The sequence below is a fragment of the Monodelphis domestica genome, chromosome 3, assembly GCF_027887165.1.
Source record: "Monodelphis domestica isolate mMonDom1 chromosome 3, mMonDom1.pri, whole genome shotgun sequence".
Taxonomy (NCBI): domain Eukaryota; kingdom Metazoa; phylum Chordata; class Mammalia; order Didelphimorphia; family Didelphidae; genus Monodelphis; species Monodelphis domestica.
In genome coordinates this window covers 212647622-212670535 of record NC_077229.1, presented here as the reverse complement: position 1 = coordinate 212670535, position 22914 = coordinate 212647622, and the positions used below count along the sequence as shown (strand labels likewise).

The 22914-nt window shown below is 37.9% G+C and overlaps 1 protein-coding gene and 1 long non-coding RNA gene across 12 annotated transcripts in view; one reads left to right on the top strand and one right to left on the bottom strand.

The window, feature by feature from the left end:
• The window catches only part of LOC130458368 (uncharacterized), a 63591-nt gene extending 60080 nt beyond the window's left edge, over positions 1-3511 (bottom strand). Inside the window, exon 1 of the long non-coding RNA XR_008917620.1 lies at positions 3340-3511. This is a non-coding gene — a long non-coding RNA (uncharacterized LOC130458368). The remainder of the gene's footprint in view (positions 1-3339) is intronic.
• ATXN1 (ataxin 1) overlaps positions 2324-22914 on the top strand; it is a 543129-nt gene continuing 522538 nt past the window's right edge. For 3 of the 11 annotated variants that reach the window (XM_056823466.1, XM_056823464.1, XM_016431757.2), the window contains exons 1-2: positions 4031-4167; positions 11468-11582. The gene's annotated coding sequence lies outside the window, so the exon portion shown is untranslated. Of the gene's footprint in view, positions 2570-4030; positions 4201-11467; positions 11583-22914 lie in introns of those variants that run through there. The other 8 variants (XM_056823463.1, XM_007487911.3, XM_056823467.1 and 5 more) reach the window with 6 other exon arrangements.

The following is a 22914-nucleotide window of genomic DNA, read 5'->3' as shown; positions in this document are numbered from 1 at the left end:
CAGCTCTATTTATTCACAAGCCAGTAATAATACCTGAGGCTCACAAAAGAGGAGTCATTATTGCAGAAAACCAACCAGCTCCCCTTTTTGTTCAAAATTCCACTCTGATGAGGAGGTTAAAATTTTATGTTTTGTTATGTTATTTGATACCAACCTCCACTTTGTTAATGTCTGTCAACTGGAACAACAAAAAAGATCACAGCTTTTTGAGAAATGGATCATAACTGTCCACTAGAGGCTGTAATGAGACCAACAATGTCTTTGTACAGCAAACCCTGGGTTTTCATATGGTAAAAATAAATTAAAATATAAAAATGGTTAATGATGACCAATGGTTCCATATGAGTAACAAATTATGTGCTTGGATTTTCAAAATGATAGAGAGAAAAAATGTTCTCATATACTACATGCTATTTTATTTTCATATCGAAAGCAGAAGGCTTTGTAGTATTAAGGGGGGTTATAAGCTGACACTACACTTTTTTTTTTGTTTTGGTGATTCTGGATTTGCATGACAAGTTGACAAATGTATTTCAGCTATACATAAAAGTAGCTGAAAGACCCATCATGTTCAACATACAGGAAACAAATAGAGTATCCAAATGCAATGCTGAACTTATTTTTGATTTGTATGTTGCCTTTTTCTCTAGCTTAACTCTCTGAAGGAGGCTAGATAGTGGCCTGACACCTACAGGTTCCCCATTTATCTGCTGTAAGAGGAAACTGAGCTTGCTTCAGCATGAATGTGGCTTCTTTTCCTCTATGTGTGCCACACCTGTTGGCAAGGTGAATATTTCTCAGAAAGAGATTCCTTCCTACTGAGGTAACATTCAAGTAAGATATTAAAAAAAAAGAAAGAAAAAGAAGGAAAAAATCCTAACAAATTTGCAAAGCTAACCACTGAGCCCAGAGGATGTGAATGCCACTCTCTAAAGTTCATTTGCTATCTGCCATTCGCCATCCCTCACTAGGACCTCATTTCTGATTAACAATGAACTTGACATTGTGCAGGTGAAGATGATGTTGTTATGTGCTGTAGCTGGCTGCCTCTGCTTAGACATTAGGAATAGTTACAGAACATCCAGATCCAAAGAAACTTTCTGGGCCTCCTTTTGAAAGTAAGGGAATGGGAAAGGGGTAGACAATTATTAGGCTTCAGAAATAGCATCGGTAAGTAGATACCTGAGGAAAGGGGCGCCTCTCCAAGTTTCCACATTAGAATTTAGTAAAGATTCCAAGGACCTTGTAGTCACTCCTGATTTTCTCCATTAAAGAATTAATTCCTAAGTCTTGAATTCCTAACCCATTTGCTTGCCCAACCGGTTTCAGGGTGGACTTGAGCTGTTCATTTAGCAAAGGCAAGATAATTTCAGCATTGGTGTCCAGGGGAGACGGGAATTTGGTTAGGCCAGTGGCAATTGAATAATTCTCTCTCTGGCACTCACCCCAATCCTCCTCTTCTCCTCTAGTCGACACTTCTGTAATCTCCATGGGGTTTGAGCAAAAAAGTCAGTCAGAGCTCCCGGGAGACCTTTCCCTGCCTTCTTGCCAAGGAAGTGAAAGAAATGTCTGGGGGGGGGGGGGGGCGGGCGAGTAGCAGTGGCAGCGGCGTGAGAACCCACCCCCGGTGGTTGAAATAAACCCGTCCCACTACCTCGACCTCTCATTTCTGATATTCAGTCACCATCATCCCTCACCTCCTCCAACCTCTAAAGCTACTTTTTTTTCCGTGGAGTGATTAGTGGGTGCAGGTTGAGCAATGAAAACTACCCCCTCCCCCTCCCAATCTCTCAGTAAATTCTTAGAAGAAGGCTGTAGAGACCAAGGAAGGGTTAAGCCCGCCTGGCCGGGCTCTGCTGTGCGTATGCAATAATCTGTGTGGCTCTCTTGGATGTTCGCCAAAGAGTTGCCTTGCCTCCTCCCCTCCCCCCCCCCCACCCCGTCCGGCCTCCTCTGCCCCCTCCCCACCCCAGCTCTTTTCACTCCCCCCCCCGCCCCCCAGGATCCTTGAGCGGTTGCAGCGGCAGCCAACTGCTCCATATTTGGCTTCTATTACACATTTACATACTGGAGCGAGAGAGAGAGAGAGAGAGAGAGAGAGAGAGAGAGAGAGAGAGAGAGAGAGAGAGAGAGAGAGAGAGAGAGAGAGAGAGAGAGAGAGAGAGAGAGAGAGAGACGGGGAAGGGGAGAGGGAGAGGGAGGGAGGAAGAGAGGGGGAAAGGAGGGAGAGGGAGAGAGAGAGAGAGAGAGAGAGAGAGAGAGAGAGAGAGAGAGAGAGAGAGAGAGAGAGAGAGAGAGAGAGAGGAAGGGAGGGAAGGAGGGAGGGAGGGAGGGGGAGGAGGAAGAGAGGGGAGGGGAGTGGAGGAGGAGGAGAGAGCAGTGTATACCGCAGACATCATTTCTACTACAGTGGCAGAGACGTCCAGGACCTGTTTCACTGCAGGGGGATAAAAAACAAGCCCTGTGGATCAGCAACAGCAGCAGCAAGCAGCAACAGCCGCCGCAAGACATTGTTTCTCTCCCTCTGCCCCCCTTCCCCAAGCAACCCCAGATCCATTTACACTTTACAGTAAGTGGCTATTTTTTTCCTCCTGTTTCTTTCTCTCCCCCCTCCCCCTTCTTACTCTCCTCCCCCCTCTCCCCCTTCCCCACCTCCCCGTCCTCTTCTCCCCTTATATAGATTAAGACCCTTCTTTCTGCTATCCCGGGAACAACATCATCAACAACAACAACAACAAACAAATCCAACCCAAACCCTCAAACGGCGGTGGCACCAACAACAGCTGGAAGAGCAGAGAAGAAATAATACGCGTTGTGTTGTGTGTGTATGTTGTGTGCGTGTGTGTACATACAACCTTCCTACGCTTCAGCCTCTCTGTTGCCAACACCCCTACTCCCAGCTCTGGGGCAATTGGCTAGGGGAACAGGCCAGGAAGCAGATGGAATAGGTGTAGGCGGGAGTGGGGGTGGGGGACACAAGCCCCTGGGGAGGGGGTGGGGGTGTGTGTGGATTGTCCCTGGGTGCCCGGAAAGATTCATTGCACCCCTGTTACTGCTGCTGCAGCTTTTGCTACTCGGGCTCCCGAGTGCATGCAAGAAATGTCCTCCCTCGGGGTGGCGCAGGGGGAGTCAGCAGCAGCTCGCACTCTTCTTCACCTCCCTAACACTCACCCCCACTTTGCACTCTCCAGACTTGGGAGGAGGGACTCCGTGGTGTGTGTGTGTGTGTGTGTGTGTGTGTGTGTGTGTGTGTGTGTGTGTGTGTGTTTATGTGTGTATGAGTGTGAGCATGCACGCGTAGGTGTGTTGATTCTGGGGAGGATTGGACTCCCAGCTTACCGGCTTATTCCTCCTTGCTGCTGGGGGTCGCCAAGCATGGGAAGATTGTCCTCCAGAGAGAGAGTGTGTGTATGTGTGTATGTGTGTGTGTGTGTGTGTCCGCGCGCCCTCGCGCGCGCACGCAGGGGCGGGGGGGGGGGGGGAGCTGTCTGGTTAGGACTTTGCAAGTGGACAAAACCTTGTGCCCTGGACTGGAGAAGGGTGGGAGTATAGGGGAGGGGGGGGGGGTGAAGTGACAGAGACAGACAGAGAGAGAGAGACTGAGGCAGAGAAGGGTACCAGGGAGGGGACGTGCGCGCGCGTCAGCGTGTGTCTGTGGGTGCCCGAAGCAGCCGCGGCGGCTGGAGTGGCGGCCCTGGCCGGCTGCTGCCTTGTTTGTGCGGCTGCTTCCTGATCATGTGGAGCCTCAGCCGCTGCCGCCACCGCTGCTGCCTCCGTCGCGGCCGCTCTACTGCCGCCACTGAAGCTGCTGCTGCCTCTGCTGCTGCCGCGGCTGCTGCCCGGGGAGGACTCCGTTAGGAGTTCGGGGGGAGGGAGGGAAGAGGCATTTCGCTGGTGCCGGCTGCACGTTGCACAGGCGAGAGCGTAAGAGAGTAGTAGAGGAGCTGGTGGCCGCGGGGCAAGTCCTGCCCCCGTGCCTAGAGTGAAAAGGGTTGTGTGGTTGCTGAGAGGGTGAATGAAGCCAGGAGGAGGGGAAGGAGAAGGAGGAGGAGGCGCTGCAGGGATTGGGATGCGCCCAGTAGCCCCGCTGTTCACTCAGGGCCGGGCCAGGCCGGAGACACCATCACCACTACCACTACCACCGCCTCCTACTTGTTCCAGTGCTGAGTGAGTGCAGGCCAGTCCCTAGAGGGCAGCGAGGTAGAGGGGGAGGGTATACAAGCAAGGCAGAAAGGGGAGAGAAAGAAGTGAGGTGCTGTAATAAGAGGGCGTGTGTATGCGTGTGTTTGTGTGTGTGTGTGTGTGTGTGTGTGTGTGTTGGGGGAGGGGGTCATGCTTGGAGAGAGACTTTGCGATTGGGAGCTCGGTCATCTCTGTTCTGGTTTCTTCTGCACCAATCTCAACCCTTCACCTTTTCCTCCACCCCCGAATTGGCTTCCGACTCCCGTGCTGGGCTTTCGTTTTATTTCAGGCCATGCAAGGGTTTTTCTGGAAGTAGTGAAACAATTCAGATTTTTTAGGAAGAACCTTAGCGGGGGGTTTGAAGGAGGAGGGATTGAGGCTGATGGTGGAAATTGTGCGGGGAGGGTTGGGGGGAGGCACTGCACAGTTTCCAAGGACATTGAAAATCAGCTAAAACCCGTGCCAAAGCTGTTTTGTTTTGTTGTTTTTGATAGCTTCAACCCTACAAAATTTGGGAATATTTAAATACTTTTGCAGATGGGGAAATTGCTGAAGAGTAGTAATGGCAAAAAAAAAGGCAAGTCGGAAGCTGGTTATATAATGCTCTATGTGGATAACAAGAACAAGCTATTTTTATTTTGTTTACCGTATGCTGTGCAGTAGGGACTCCTCCAAACTGGATCTATCCCGGATGAGATTCTTAGCTTCCCCCACAAGATGCTCAGGATAGTTAACAAAATCAGACCCTGTTGTGCATAAAGAATAAAAGCTAATGCTTTGAAATGTCATTCTTTTCTCAAATATGATCTTGAATACACAGCAGTGTGTGTAGGTGAATTAAGTTCAATTTTAGAAATAGAGTAGTCCCAGTAAAGTGACATTTGTCTTTTATAACGCAGACTGCACTTGATATTTAATCGTCATTGTTATATATTATGTAGTAATGGTTAGTTATCAGATATTTTTAGGCACAGCTACTTTTGCTAATGTCTTAGGTAAGCTTTCTGCATTTGGGTTTCTGATGAAACCTTCAGTTCACAGAGACCCCTGCTATCTTCAGTCAACCTCTGCATTATTCAGCGGATGAAAATAGTTTGATCCTCTGACTCCTTGGTATGAAGGTTATTGACAGAGGAAGCTATCAGAGAAAAGGAAAGGGAGGGGGAATCCCACAATAAGCTATTGGAAAGAGGTTGCATCATAGTTAATACCGTGCTATTTAATCTCTTCTGATTGCCCTCTAACTGTTCCTGCATCATTCAATATTTTATTGGTTAGCGGCTCTGCCTTAATAAATAGGCTTTAATGCCATCTTCTATATAAAGCAGAGGTTGATGGGTTCTCTTGAACCTTCTGCCTGACTGTCTTTTTCATCATGTAGATACATGTCAATGGTGTAGGTTTGCATTGCACTTACTCCAGCCCTGATCAGTCTTGTAATTAGATCAGGCTACCATGGCAACAGACAGTATTCCTCATCCATTCAGGTGGGTTTGTCTTGTGACCAGGCTACTCCAAGTGTTTTATGTACTGTATTTGTGCCTACCAAGCCACAGAGGAGGACTTCACTGTTTTTACTGCATCTTTTCCCAGTAATTTAGACGGAAGACACTGTATTAGGCTTCTAGCTACTCTCCTATTATGAAAGACACTCCTGAAATACTACTACACAGTAAATCATCTTACTGTGTGTACAATATGTAAATTCATCTCTCTAACACAGTGAAAGGGGCCTGAGGATCCAATTGGTGTTTATTGTTAACAGATCAACAAGTATTTGGTACTTGTTAGCAACCTTTTCAAAGCTTACTAAAGAGAAGTTTCTCTTGCAATCTGGTGCCTTTTTTTGTTTGTTTGTTTGTTTACTTTTGGGGAGTCTTAAACCCTTTAGAGTTTTCAGGGTATGCACTTCCCTCTGAACTTAGAGTCAGGAATAAATTCTAGGAGTTCACTGAATGAAGTGTTTTACTTTGGATAGAGTCCACATTGCCACATTAATAACCTTTCTGCAATTATAACAGTCATCTTGACAAAAGACATGCATGTTCCAGTATAGTCATTTTAAGCTGCATAGCTTTTACATATTTTTAGATTGATTTCACAAATTACGGGTTTGTTTTTTTTTTTTTTTTGGCATAGGTGAGCCATGGAACCTCTGCTTTTTTAAACAAGTACTGCTATATAAAAACATTACACAACCCCCTTTAATTCTATTGTACTTTGTCACTTTAGGATTTAATGAGGATTTAACAGATCAATATTTTATTGTTGCATATAGGCCACCACCCTGTTGGGTGCTTAGACAAAGCAAAGAAACATTTGTTACAAAAGCAAGAGCTTTGTAGTTGTTAAAGCTTGATACCAGAAAACCAGAGTTAGAAAACATTCTTAAATAACCTCAATGTGTCCATTTTATAAGAAGGGGCAGAAATGCCTGAGAGGTTATTGGTGCCTGTGATGAAGTTGTGACTTTGTCAGTTAATAATCCCAGGTGCTATACATCTGAATTTGTAGCTCTCTTGAACTGCCTGGAGCAAGGGAGTTACTCACTCTGCTTACAGGAGGATTATGAAACATTTCTCCCATTGAGTTTGTGTGGCTTCTTTGTCCTGTGGTCAGTCTGAAAAGAGGTTGTTAGGATTTTGACATTGTTGATTTTGGGGCACAGGTAGAAAGAAATTTGACTTTCATTTTTAAGCAGCTGAAAAACAGAACAAAAATGAGACTGGGGACAAGAGAAAAGGAAATCACCCCCAGAAGAGAAAACAAGCCTGTACAGAAGAACGGTGGGTGCTGCCGCCGCATCTACCGGGTTCTCACTAATACTGCTTTGAAATTCCAAGCAAATTACTGGCTCTATAGTGCTTCGTTGTACCAAGTTGAATCTATGTTTTGGATAGCACAGGTAAAGTTGTGGTAAAAAGAGAACATTATGTACCTGATTAGGACCTAGGAAAAACTGTAATTCCCCCCTTCCCTGGAGATCATTATGACAAGGTTTGACAAAAGAAGTGCTACTTTGCTGAAAATATTATAACAGGGCCTCGGGGCCTGTATGAATTCTCCTTTACTCCAAGAAATGGATTAAAGAAAAATCACCGGGCCTTTAAATTATGTATCAAATGTCTGAAGATGGCCTTAAGTTTATGTTTCGACACACATGATTCAGTTGCCTGGGAGTCTTAGGAAATGAAAGCCTTAAGAGAGTATTAAAATATTAGTAAACACATTTCTGACTGGTGTTTTTTTTTGTCACTGTAGAGTTCAAGGGCTCCTATTCATTTTCTGAAATGATTTTTTTTCTTCCATTTTGAGAGGTTAAGTGGGCTTTACTTTAAAAAAAAAATAGATATTTTACATAACAAGTTCAGTTTCTAGCAACTCACATACCTTGTCACCCAAACACCCTGTTTATTCATTGCCTTTCCATCCAAAGTCAGCAAACTTGATTTGCTTCACCCTGACACTATTAATAAACAGAGACATGGATGTTGATACCTAAAAATATAGTTGTCTGAAAGTGAACACATACTTTGGACTCCGAAATGCTTAGATACCTGTGGACTTCAGTGAGGCAACACAAATAGACTGGCGTTCCTGAATATAATGTATTTTTGGAGGAAGATTGGTGTTGCTAAGTCAATAAAGGGAGCATAGATTTAGAAGTTTGGAGGTGAAATTCAGAATGGGATATGTTGTCTCTAGTATTTGGTTTCCCATAGCAATATTACCAGGTATGATGTTTGAAGAATGGAACAGGGTTTGAGTGTTAGAGTTTATATGCATAACTTAATCCTTTCAAAAATTAGTTTAATGGAGGTCATGATGTAGAGATTTTGTCATAGTTATGTGGGTTATTATAGTGTAAGCAAACCTTAACCACATATTAAAATACATGTAACCCATAGTTATGTACATTAACTAGAAGAAACTAATCGCATTAATAATAGCTCTTCCTTAGCTTTTCAAAGCATATCGTGTATAATAATAAATCAAAAGCACAAGCAAATATTTTTAACCAAAGAGATTATGAATAGCATTAGACAGTATAAACTACAAAGTTTAATGTGTTACTTACCATCTATTAAGACATTAGCATGTTAGTTTCTTTTAGATCTTACTCAAACTTTAGAGAGAGATACATTTACTAGTCTATCTATATATATTTTTAATTTTGTGGGTAGAAATAGCACAATATCTCAGGAGGAAAAAAAAGATACTTTAAAAATTATATAGATTCATTTTATTTTAAAATGTGCTATATTGTAGCTAGGTTTTGATTGAGGGTTCTTTCCTCCAATGTTAAATTTCCTCCAATATTTAAAGCTGTAGCAGCAACATAAATAATAATCTTATTTGGAGAACAGGGTCATTGTTGGTAGAAACAATTGCTGGATTTTCTTTACTTTTTCTAGAAATTGTGTGTGTGTGTGTTTGCTCAGCTTCCTAGGTCAATGGAGTAGAAATGCTTGTGCTATTATCTATTCCAAAATTATATTAAAATATTTAGGTGTGTTACAAGGATATTTTCTTTGTAATCTATAATGTCAGCAGAAAGATTTCATTGACTTTCTACAACTTTTTTTATTGTTTTGAATTCACAGGGAAAATTATCCTAATAATTATAATATAAATCTTGTGCTGGCTAGAAAATTGCCTTGTAGTAAGCTGGTCTTACAGTAATTAGAATTGAGACTTTAGGTGGCAGAGGATCATGGGGTAAGAAAGTATAATATCCTATGGATGAGTCCATTTTCTATTGAGGAGTCTTCTTTTAGCAATCTTGTGCTATTTTAGGAATTGCTAAAGATGACTGTTGTTGGAGTTTTTAATGGAAGGATTTATGCATCAAAAATTCTGAGACTTTACTCTTCAGCCAGTGCACGAGAAGCTATCTATTCCTGTCTCCAGCCCTTATCCTCTTCCTTTCTTTTATACTTGTTGAATTTCAAGCATTATAAAGAAGATCATGTTACTCTCCTAAATAACTAAATTTAAAAAAAAAGCTCTATTCATAATGCAGACCTCTCTGGTAAATATAATCCTTTAAGATTTTATAATTCTTTGGCCTTATATTTTTGTTTCATTCTTGGATTTCTAATGATGTGCCACAAGTTGTGTGGGCTTTTTAAATTTCTGTAATCAAGCAGGCTAGGTTCTTCTATAACTAGGAGATGTTCTAACTTGATAGGAATTATTATTTTACATGATTAGCATCATGCTTAATTCTCTTGCACTATAGTTTGATAGTTTGAGACCTTGTAATTTAGTCTCTATAATACCTGATCTGTGAAGTAATAGGTGAAAATAAAATATATGCATGCGCAGTTTAGCACAAGCCGAGTATAAAGTCCTATAGCCATCTATAAAAACATACTAGCTGCACTTATGTTCAAAAATTGTTATCAAGCATTTAATACCCCACTGGAGATGGGGCTGGGTGATTGCAAGGCTCATTTAGAAGGTGTTTTTAAAGCTAAATGGAGCTAAGCAGAATTTCTTTTAGCTTTCCCAATACAATCATTGATTCATTTGTAAGCTCCCTCAAGACTTGGAGCTTCTGTAGAACTTGGAATGTCAGGGCCAGAAGGGGAGAGGTCACTTAGCCCAACACTCATTTTACATGCTGAAACAGCATGGTTGAGGGAGAGAGGGCTGGACAAGGAGAAAGAAAGTTCTGGGTTTGAATGTTGTCTCTGATACTTATTTGCTATTTGACAAAGAGTATCAGTTTCTTCATGTTTCAAATGGGTCAATAATATCTGTAAGTACCTGTTCCACAGAGGGGTTGTAAGTTTCTAGTTGAGATAATGCTGAAGAAACTGAATTGACAGGAGGTTACTTTTTTAACCTTCTCATAGAAACCTAATACAGTGCTTGGGCACCCAACAGAGAAACATAAATAAATACTTTTTAAAAAATGCGTATCTGTAGTAAAAAAAAAATCCTGGAAAAATATTGAATATAGAATAGATTTACTTTTCCTCTCCTTTCCTGAAATGGCAAAGTTGGACTGGATTCCCGAAAGTGGTATGGGGCAAACTGGTGACTGCTTAGAAAGGAAGTAAATAGATTTGACTACTATTATACACTGGTGTGTTGCCAAGGACAGTTGACTCAATTATTCAGTCATTCATTATCTGTAGTAAGGATAACCAACTTCAGTTTTTTTATCCTCAAGCTAGTTTCCCCCAACACCCAGCAGTATTCTGGGACTGTGCTTCTTGACTTGATTTCATATGTGCCAAGGAAGCTTAAAGCAGAACATAACAACATCAAAGGTTATATCATTTCATTCAAATGTCAAAAATATGATTTGGTAATTGGCAACTATATACATTATCTTTTCTTATTATTGTTCACAACTATCAGTTACCTAAATTTAAGAAAGCTGTTTAGAGTTAGTTTATGAACATAAAATAACTAGAAGTCCCAAGGTTCTTGATGGCTAGGAATAAACAAGATGGAAATTTGTTTCTCTGAAGACATGAGAACATTAGATGATAGCTATAAATTATTTCTTTATCCTTTGTGTTTTTTGAAGTTGTTGTTTGTTTGCCATTTTGGTCTTGTAGGATGAGAATTCTGATTTTAGCTTTTTCTATGATTATTTCTCAAATAGTACTAGACTATATATTCCCTCCACAAAGGAGGAGAAACTACTTTTTATAGTGCTATAAATACAGTAAGCACTGAAAGAATGAATGAAATAGCATGTTGTCAAATATAAGATGCTGGCTTAATTGAGAGAGTGGGTTTTATATGCCTTGATGATCCATTAGTATCAATGCACAGGCTTACCTGATTTTGTTTGTCATTGGTCATAAATTTATCAGACAAACCAGACTTAGGGTGAGAGCATGTAACTGTAGGAAAAAAACAAAGCAAAGCAAAACAAAAACAAAAGCTAACTCCCCCAAATGGAGGAAAGAGCAAACTATTAACTTTAACCTCCCACTGGGGTAGAGGTAGCCCAACTAAAGTGGTCATGGTTTGATTATTGTCTCTTTGGTATATCACTCTTTGCCTCTATTAATTGAAAACAAATTGAAATTTTTGAAGCTGGTTTGCATTTCTCTGCATCATTCCTGAAGTGATGCAAAAATCATGGACTCCTGCATGCAGGCAGGTTGGGGTATTCGATTCTCTGTTTCTGATAGTCATTCTGAAGTTATTGTTCTACCATTCCTAGAAGGTTAAATTTTAAGGTTAAAATTGACCTTAAAGGGCAATTTATTTTGTTTTCCATTTGGTTTTCATCTTTTTTACTTTTGGGTTGTTGCAGCTGCATCTCAAGGCAAGCCAGCAGGGTGGTCCATTCTGACTACGGATTTATTCATGGTTTTTGCATAGCAGCCCCTTCTCCCATCATCACAACTGGGAAGTGTACTATAAATCAGGTAAGAGCTTCATGATGCTATTTATTTTATATCTTAGGATTTAGGTAGTTTTGTCAGTGAAGAAAATTATTCTGAAAAAGTTCTCAGTGACAACCTTCAGAGTTAAATGAAATTATGCCACTTGCATTGTTTCTGATATAGGACTAGCTGTGTCTGCACAAGTAATGGAACATTGAAGCAACAACCAAGTAAATGCAGACTTTTTGCCTTATTACATCTCTTGCTGAAATACTTCAAAGATTTGTGATTATTTCCATATGACTAGTCCCTCTACCATCACAGACCTTTTTGGTACTTTGGTCTTTGGCAGTTGCCTTGGCTAAAAGCCTTATTTCCTAACAACTCAACTTCTGGTGATGAGCCTTTTTGAATTTAGCTAGATTGGTCTTTGGAGGATAGACAGTTCATGATAGAATCTGTACTGGATTTTGAAGGGAAATTCATAGTCTCCATCCTTCACTTTACTTTGCAGTTGCATTTGGTAATTTTATTGGTTATTTAATAAAAGAAACAAAAAAGTTTTGTTACCAAATGGTTATCATAAGAATAAAAAGTTTTTAATCCTTTAGACTTCACTATCGAATAATGTATAAGAATGACATAAACAGTGGAGAAAAAATACCAGAGCTCTGTTGGGTCTGTAACAAATACTTATTAGTGAGTCTAGTATTTCTTTCTCTTGGCCTGGTTGCATTTTACAACTTCCTGATTTCTTCACATACAGTAAACTTGGACAGTCATCCAGATACGGAGTGTTTGTGAAGGACGATGACTCATTGTTCTTCATTGAGCACAGGAAAAGAGGAAATTAAATTGCAGCAGGAGAGAATCAAGTTAGATATAAGAGAGAACTTTCTAGCAGCAAGACTTTTTGATCCCTGAAATCATTGGATTGAGTTAAATAAGTAGTTATTAAGCTCTTTCTATGAGCACCACTCTCTAGGGATACAAAGATGAAAAATGACACGCAGTTCTCAATGAGTTTAGAAAGTAAAAGATAAGATATGAACACAACTATGTTAGAATAAAATAAGTGCTTATTTTTATTAAACCTCTTTCAAGCTCTTCTTCCTGTGTGTGTCTGTATATGCTATGTATCTGTATCAGAGAGCAAAATTTAACCAAAGTATTGTTGAACTCATGGAATTTATAATATAACAGAGAGCTATATTACAAACACAGATAATCATAATATGTTATAATACGTGATAAATGTTAGAGAAAAAATGCACTGCTAGGTGCAATTCAAAAGAAAGGGTCTTAATGGACAGGCAAGAGAGCAAAGTGGGAAGACCTTATGAAGGAGATGGCATTTGAATTGGCCTTCAAGGGATGGAAACCTGACTTGTATTTTGGTTAACCTATGAAGAAAATCATAAAAAATACATCTTTTTAGTTGGCAGGAGCTTCTATTCCTATATAATATTTTAACTATAGCCAGTTTTTAGCAAACATTTTAAACCATAATTTGATATTGTAAAATTTCAGAAATGACTACTTGAAAAAGGCTTATATAGCCTTAAAATGATTGATATATTGGTTTTTAAAATAGAAAGTAGTACAACCTATTTGTTAATTTAAAATATAATTCAGATTTATATATATTTTAGTGAAAACATGGATAAGTTAAATATACCTCTCTATTTCTGTTTTCTGTCTGTCTATCTATCTATCTATTTATCTATCTATCTATCTATCTATCTATCCATCTATCTATAGCTTATTAACTTTAAATCATTACAGATGTTCCATCTGGCCCATAAATCTTTTCTAATAGAAAAATGTGCCCATCTTTGCTTTCTTTTTTATTAACATTCCAGGCTTCCTGGATACTGTGCAAAATAAGCGTCCCAGCATTTTGTAACCTGTGATTTCCTAAGAACTTTCTTTTAGCCAATAACATACATATATAAATATAAAATATAGAATAATATACAAATTGTACTTGTCAACAATAAAATAACCATAAGGAGAAAATGTGTCCTTTATGTTGTTATAATATGAAATAAGGAATTGAACTCAAAACAAAAAACTTTGTTGAATTCATGACATAAAAATTAACTTGCTCCAGATTGTTACTGGATTCTACATCAGAAAAAGGCATGCATGAAAATAAATCCTTGTTATTGAATAACTTTTTAATGTATTTACTATAGCATCTTGGAATATAAAACATTAGTTTAGATTGTATTAGCTCTAGGATAGGGTTTGTTCTTTAACTGGAAACAGACCAAGGAGTAGTTTGTTCCATGCAGATTCATGCCCCTTAACAAGTTGGCTTAAATGGACAGTTTGTTGCCACCACTAGAAGAGATAATATTAGGCAAGAAATTCCAACACTTATGAATTCATGCCTTAAATTTCTGCAGGAAAATAACTTAATTGCATGTGATCCACACAGGCCAGAAGCAATCTATCTTTTTGCATGAGGAATTAAAGAGAGTAGATCATTTTTAACAAAATTATCTCATAGTTTCAGAAAATTGCTTTACTGTGAAAAAAAAGGAAGTCACAGGCAAATTCTTCTTCATTGGCCAATATATGCAACTTGCTAAGAAGAAATACAGTTCTTCATAATGTGTTAATCAAGTCTGACTGTCTAATGAATACCCACATTGTATTATTGACAATGTAGTGAAAAGTCACCTTGGATTTTCAAGCAGCTGACATTTCCTGTGATTGCATATAAAGCAATATTATAAGCATTATCTAAACATTTTGCATAAATAATTACCTTATTATAGACAGTACAATTGACTGTTAAACCTGGGCAAGCAAATGATATTATTCCTATTGCCCTTTTAGGGTAGTCAAGAAGGTGTGTGGTTGGTTTTTTTTTAATCAAACTTAAATAATATTAATTTTTGCTTTACTTATAAATAAATACTGGCTAGCTTGAGAAAGTCAGAGCTTAACTGTCACTGAAACCATCCTGTGTTAAAAACAAATTTCCATTCATTCATTCATTCATTCATTTGTTCAATAACTATTGCCTACCTACAATGTAGAAACCATTGAGTATGGCCCTTTCAGTGATGATGGAGGAGACACGAACCCTTATTTTCTTGACTCTTACCATCCAGGATGGTAGGTAAGATGTATATTCAGACAAGCAGGGTATGAGACCCTATCTTACCACATGAGTGCTAAAAAGAGAATGTTCTAAAAGGGGGATAGAGTCCTTCCACTTGGGATGATAATGAGAAGCTTCATGGAGGAGATGACATGTACATTGGGGCTTGAAAATGCAGTTGGGCATTAATAGTTAGATTTTGAAGAGAAGTTGAAGAGGGAGTTCTCCCCACTTTGATCCATCATCTATCCACATAGTTACCAGACTGATAGATTCATAGACCCAGAGCACATATGATTAATCATTTTATTCTCTGATCAAAAAGTGTCAGGAGTTCCTTCTTGTCCTTTGTCATTTCAAGCCCTCCACAATCTGGATATTTTTCTAGATTTACTTTACTTATTTCTACTCAGATACTACATGTTCCTATCAAACTTATTTACAGGCTTTTCCTCCAAAATGACATTCATCTTCTGTCCCTGCGCCTTTATACAAATTATTCCTTCTCTGAGTATTCTGCCTCTTCACCTCTACCTACTGTAATTCTTTGCTCCATAAATTGTACAGCCCAAGTGCTCTCTCCTATAGGAGGCCCTCCTGATCCCCCTAATTGGGAGTATTCCTTCCTCCACATGACTTGGAATTGACTTTCCATATATTTAGTGTTTATATGTATAAATGTTGTGTTTCTTGTTGTTTCCTCCTCTCCAGTTGAATATAAGCCCCCTTGAGGTCAGGAATCATACTGATTTTGTCTTTAACTCTCCAGTAGCTAATATACAGTAAATGTTTAATCAGATGCATGTCAAATTGCTTTGAATTGAATTCTAGGTAAAAGAGGAAGCATAAGGGAAAGTATGGAAGCAGAAAAGCCCAGGAATTCTTTAGAGAATATGCAACAGTACAATCTGGCTGACCATTACCATATTCATACCAGGGAAAAGTGGAAGATAAAACTGAAAACGTATAAAATTGAAATTGAGACCAGAATTCAGTTTGTAGTCTCTATCAGGGACATGCTGTTAAATGCTTAACAATTGGATCTTTGAGGGGAAAATATTTTAAGTTTAGTCTGCAAAAGTGAATCAGAATAGTGAATTCAAAAGAGAGGATAGAGTTTTAACAAATAGAAGAATGGTCAAGTCAATTCAATACACATTTATTAGGTGTGCACTGTATGCTAGACTCTATAGTGAGTGTTGGCAATACAAAAACAAAATGAAACTCATTCTGCTCTTGAAGAGACAACATTCCACAAGTAGATACAACACATATAAACAAAAGAACATATAGTACAGAATAATAAGGGAGAGAGACCATCCATCATTGGGGCAATCAAAGAAGGCTTTGTGGAAGCTGAGTTTGAAAGATGATTCTCAGAGACAGAGATGAAGAAAGAGTGCATTCCGGGGGATTATGAATAAAAATCAAAAGCTCAGTGAAGTCAAGGAGGCTGAGACCTCAGAAAAGATATTCAGATTTGTTGGTTGGGAAGTTACCAGAAATCTCTTAACCAGAAAAGTCTAAAAGTAGTTTGTTTGTTTTTTTATTCTGACCTAATAACTTTATATAGTAGTATCAATATGAACAATTAAGGTGGAAATGGAAGCATTGAGTAGAGACTCTTAAACAATTTCTGAAGAATGGTAGATAGAGGATATAGGGGAGCAGCCTTAAGAAAGTTTTTTTCTCCTCTAAATTATGGAGCTTCCTGGCCTAATTTGTGGACAGAGAGAAGTATCCCATTGGGAATGGAGAGATTCAAAATATAATGGAGAATGAAGGCAGTAGATGGATAATAGTCTTGGAAGAAAGTGTAGGCAATGAAGGTACAGATGAAGTGAATAAAGGAAAAGCCTTTATTTAGTACTAACCATGTGCTTTGCACTGGGGTAACAAATCCTAGAAAGAGCGCCTGCCCGCAGGGAGTTTATGTTCTAAAGAAAGAGAAAACACCACTCAAAGAACTTAACCTGAGTCAGTATCACACAAATAATAAGTGGCAAAGCTTGGATTTGAATCCACTTCTTCTGACTTCAAATTTAGTGTTCTTCATGATTATCACCTGCCTCAAAGTGGAATTAACCATAGCCTTAAATCTTTTTTTTTTTTTTTAGTCCCAGTGTTCTAATTAGAAAGTTTATGTAGTAGGGTTGCCCTCTTGCATATTTGCTATCTGAGGTACTAGGCTTTGGATTGAAGGTCTTTTTGAAGCTGTGAGTGTGTATGTGTGTGGTTTGGGGTTGGGTGGAGAGATTGGACAAGTAGGTAGGTAATAAATGGGTTAGTAGATGGTGTGCTTTAAGAGTTTTGACTGATGAAATTTTGTTGAAAGTTTTAAAAAATATACGAGTGTGTTTATGTATATATATGTATACAGATACACATATATTAGGAATTTGAGCTTATTTTTATTTAAAATTTATATATGTGTGTATGTTGTATATATGTGTATAGATAGGAAGAAAGCTGGTTTTCTAATTCAGAATGTATAATATCTCCTTTCCATTAAACACATGATCTCTCCATTTTATTTTTTTAACCCTTACCTTTTGACTTGGACTTTATACTAAGTTTTGGTTCCAAGTCAGAAGAATGGAAAGGCTTTGACAATTGAGGTTAAGTGACTTGCCTAGGCTCACCCAGCTAGGAAATGTCTGAGGCCATTTTTTAATCCAGGACCCTACATCTCCAGGCCGGGCTCTCTATCCACTGAGCCACCTAGCTGTTCCCTCTCCATTTTCTTTTAATCAGTTTTATTCAGAGGACTTTCTGTGAAGCAAAGTACATTTTAAGCAATTACTATAGTCCTTTCATTTGATCTGAATTTATTCATCTCCTGTGACATCCATAAATCACATTGTGGCATCTCGTTGACCCTGTAGCAATTGCTTATTTGTGGCAATTCATTGACTGTGCTGTTCTAAATTTTCATTTTTTCAGTGTGATATAATTTACTGGAGGTTCATATGAAATTTCTTAAATATGGCATTACAAATTAACTGAGTACTGCACAGTTAGGACAATTTGGTTTTAGTTTTCTTCTTCCAAAGAAAACAACTTTGGGTAGTCAGTGCCTGGTTTCTAAAGGGAAGATTAGGTCAATTTTACATGACACAAAGTGAAATTGAAGTAATGATCTTTTGAATTTTATTTTAGTATTGAGCCATATTTAGGTTTTAATGCTCTAAGTTATCTGGATTTTCTATCTGTATTACCCAAATTTCTTGAAAAGTTGCCAAGGTGCATTTTGAGTTCTGCTGAATTAGAGTATTGCCAGCAGTCAGAAGTATCATGTATCATTCATTTATGCATCCAACAAATATTTATTAAATGCCCTCTGTTGACAGAACATTTTTCTGGGGAGAGAAAGTTTAGCTAATATAAGACCTTATCCTTATTAAGTGAACTCTCTAGTAAAGATTTTAAATACATATAATTATAATGTACTACATTATATAAGATAAGTATTTAAAAGATTTGGAGGGGTAGTTTTCAAGATTTGAAGAGAAAGATTGCTTTAAAATTTTTTAGATGGAGGCAGTTAGGTAGTTCAGTGGACTGAAATACAGACCTAGAGCCAGGAGGTCTTAGATATAAATATGGTCTTTGATACTTCCTAGCTGGGAAACTCTGGGCAAATCATTTAACCCCCATTGCTTTTTTGCCTTAGAATCACTCACATTATTGATTCTAGGATGGAAGGTAGGAGTATTTTTAAAAATCAGATAATACAATTTATTTTTTTGTTGTTAAGTTTTATTTTATTTTTATTGAAAATATCTTCCTCATATACTCCCAAATGAAAATAAAGAAATCTAAAACTTTTATAACAAATATGCATTGATATGCAAAATAAATTCCCATATTATCCATATACAAAAATGTATATCTTATATATTTTGACTCCATCTTCTTCTTGCTAGGAGGGAAATAACATGCTTTATTATTGAAACTCTGGAATTGTGGTTGGTCACTGCATTGAAAAAAAAATCTTGTCTTTCAAAGGTGTTTGATTTTAGAATGTTTTTGTATAGAGTATTCTCCCGGTGCTGCTCATTTGACTCTGTATCAGTTCATACAAGTCTTTCAAAGTTTCTCCTGAAAGTATCCCTATCATCTTTTTTCAACTGCATTATTTCAAATAGCTTTCCAGAATACCTGGACCAATTCATAGTTCCACCAACAGTGCATTAATGTGCCTGTTTTCAGCAGTTCTAAGAGTTTCATTTTCCTTTTTTGCTAACTTTGCCAAATTGTTAGCCATGAGGTAGAATCTCAAAATTCATATAGTTTGCATTTCCCTAATTATTAGTGACTCGAAGTCTTTTCTCATGTGATTGTTCATAGCTTAGATTTCTTTCTTTGAACACTTACTATTCCTATCTTTTGACACTTATCAATTCAGGAATGGCCCTGTTCTTATAAATTTGCATCTGTCCTTTATCTATCTAAAAAAATAGATCTTTTCCAGAGAAAATTGCTACAAAGATTTTTCCCCCTCATCTTCTGTTTCCTTTCTAATTTTACCTGCATTATTTTTGTTTGTCCAAAAACTTTTATTTAAAAATATTCGGGGGGGGGGGGATTAAAAATTTCCATTTTCCCCTGCTCTTTTCTGTCCCTTTTTCAGTTATAAACTCAAAGTAGAAATTTGTAATTGACTGGGAATCAAGGAAGGTGCCATAGAAAAAGTGGGATCTGACATGAGATTTAAAGGATAGATAGATATTCTGTAGTCAAAGAGAGAAAGGACATTTCAGGGATCTAAAACATCATTAGCCAAAGTAAGGATCTGAGAAAGTATGTGACATTGGAAGAACAGAGAATAAACCAGTTTGCATGGAGCACAGAGTTCATGGAGAGCAATAATGTGAAATAATGTTGGAAAGATAGAATGGTACCAGGTTGTGGTGTGCCTTGAATGTCTGCCAAAGACATTCACTACTCTGGGTCTACAATAGAGAATCACTGAAGGTAGAGAGGTAACTGCTAAACAACAATTTACTCATTTTATAAATATTTATTAAGAATTTACTGAAAGGTGGAGGTGAAAAAAAAGATAAAACAGGCTGTATCCCTCCCAAGTAGTTAACAGTCTAATAGGGAATATGACACCTTTACAAACTACAAGGAGAAAATTTGTGTAAAGTGCCATAAGGAAGGTTTGAATTGTTGTAGGTTTAAGAGAGAAAATCATCTGATCAGCCTCCTCTGATAGGAAAGGCTACCAAATTGTAAGCAACTAGAGGGCAGGGACTGCTTTCTCCCTCTCTCCTACATCTCACCCTCTGATTTGGACATCACAAGTAATTCACAAATGCTGAATGGAATTGAGGTGGAGTATAAAGTAGAGCCTTGATAGCTGGGCTTCTTGGTGGCTACCCCATGCCTGTTGAGTTCACTTTTACAGTTCTCTGTTCTTTTCTACAGCCCTCTTTGCACGGTCTCCTTACTTACTCCTCTACTCTCTTTGGTTCTCTGCTGGGCTCAGAATGCACGTTCATGAACCATTAACCAAAGATGACAATGCATTTACCTGTCTCTGGGTGTATGTATATTACCTCTAAGTGGGGGCTCTCAATGCTGCTAGCGCTGAGTCTCAGACTGATGCTGAATTTTTGACTCTTGAAGGATTCACTAGGTCATTGCTTGACTTGTAAGATTTGGCTGATAGAAACTATTTATCTCTTCAGTTTAAGACATGCTGGTAGTGGTGGTGAGGAATGCAAATGCTGGGAACAAAACGTGCTCTTTGAAAGGAGGTCATGATTTCAGAAGCTTAGAATCTTGCTGTCTCCTGCCTGCCCCCTTTTCAATTGTACCTTCTTCTCTTGTTTGCTTTGGAGAAATCAAATCAGGTCAATTAAGTCATAACAGGGGATTTTTATCTTCCTCTTGGCTCTTTTTCATACTATATTGCATTTATATTTTCTACTAACATGTAGTTAATTTTCAGTACAAATATAAGTTTCTTGAGGGCAGGGACTTTTGTCCTTGAATCATGTCTGTCATGCAGCCTGACATCTGGCAGGTTGTATTGGATTAACTTTCCTGTCTTGCAGCTCAAATTATTATAGACACTTACTTAAAAATAACAGTTTTTTTTTTAATTTTGTTTTTAAGGGGCAAAGTTTCTCTTTTCATCAGACTATTCAACAACATTAAAAATTTACTATCAGCCCATCTGGTGGTTCCAGCACATGTCATAGCTGTAATCTTATAGAATACATTTTTATTTACGGATTAGTGAGCTCTGATGACATAACAATTAATGGGGAAGCTCCTCCCTACAACAGTTGTATATCATCTGCTTCAGAGAACTAATTGCTTGGCAATTCCCACTTGGTAATTCCCTCTTTATTTTCTGATGAGTTACTTAACAGTGATGGGCTTGTTGAACAGAGCATTGAGTTTAATGTGTGATTCTGAAATTGCCTTGAAGGCCTTGGGAGGGGGTGTAGAGGGGAACTGTATATGAAATCTGTTGAAATTTACCAGAGGAACACTAAAACCATTATATGACCTGTTAATATTTCACTTAATACTAGGCTTAGTACTCAGAATTTCAAAATAGAAAAAATATTAATGTCAAAGCCAGAATTTTTTTAAAGTTTTCCTCTTTCATGAAATTTACGCTGGAAATGGAATTTGTTATCTAGAGAGAGCTTAGATATTTTTTAAAATTGTGGTTTTAAAGCAAAATAGCTGAAAATAGATTGTATAAGGAGTCTTCTCCCAATTGTGACACGAAATTTGTTTCTATATTTTGTGTTTAATTAGAAGTTCTATTTTCATTATTAGTAAGTAATTTAGGGTACAAATTAGAATAGATGTCAAATTTCCAACTCTAACATTGTGGGAATTTGTGATTATTTATAGAATTGATAGGTCATCGAAAGTACCTAAGGCGATTCATCTCTTCTTTATTTCCTGACTGATGATTACTTCTGCTCCTTTTACTGTTCTTAGTGACAACAGTTTCTGAAGGTGGAATACATTACAACTGGAAAATACCCTTCAGCTGATTATGGTTTTAGTCTGTTCCAAGACAGTGCAAAACTGGAGTTGTGATTAGTAACATATTGAGTCAGGCCATACTGTTCACTGAGCTGTATGTGCAAATCCAGCTGCTTTCATTTGGGTGGTGACCTCTGGAGATACTGGGAGGCGTTCCCTTTTTCTGCTACACTGTCTTTTCCATTGAGTATAGTATTATTTTCATAGTACCTGGAAAGCTCTTTTGTATTTTGCCAGACATTCTGATTTTTTTCCTTTGAAAGAGAGCTAAAAAAAATTAGTCAGAGATAAGCAAAACTGTGTGGCATTAAGTTGTGCTCTTTGTTTACTTACTGAAAGTTATATGGAAAGTTTTTCACCCACAGTGACCTTTAAAAGTTTCAATAAGCCAGTCTAGATATTTAGATGACATTGGAACAAATAACTCACTTTTATTTTTGAATGGGAAAAGACACTCATGACGGTCTTTGTTTTTTGTCACACTCTGTTAGAAGTCTATGCAAATCTGTGTTTTTTAAAGCACAATGAAAATATATATATTGAATAAAGGTAACTTAGAAATAGGACTAGGAATGAAGTTGTTCAGAAGTTTTCTTAAATATGAATGACTCATGAGTTATTGGATCTGCTACATTTCACTAGAAAATGAATTAACTGATACTGTTGCAGTTTGCATTTTTATGACATTTTTGAGATAGCTTAGTAGTTTCTCATCTGAAACTACTTTTTATTATATAACTGTGAACATAATTGTTTCTTGTAATTAGTTCTTCCTCTTAAATTTAACTATTAGACAACAAATGGTGAGGATATGTTTTATATTTAAAGAATACTAGTCACTCTTTTTATAAATGACTGTCAGAAACATAACCTCATATTTGTTGTAAAGGATTACTTAGAATAATTTCCTATTTGAAAATCTGTAGTATGAAAGACATAAGGTATACCCAATAATAATTTCCATTAAGAACTTCAAATGGCCATCCATAGTCTATTCATCCAAATGCTAAAATATTCACATAGAAAGCAAAACATTTATTCTGGTTTATAAAAATTGATGTTATGTGACCATAGGCTAGTCTCTTAACCTCTCTGGACCTCATATAATTAATAGCTAGCATTTATATTGTGCTTATTATATGCTAGGGACACTGATAAATATATTACAATTATTATCTCATACCTCACAACAAACATGGGAGGTAGGAAGTGGTATTATTCCCATTTTGTTGTTGAGGA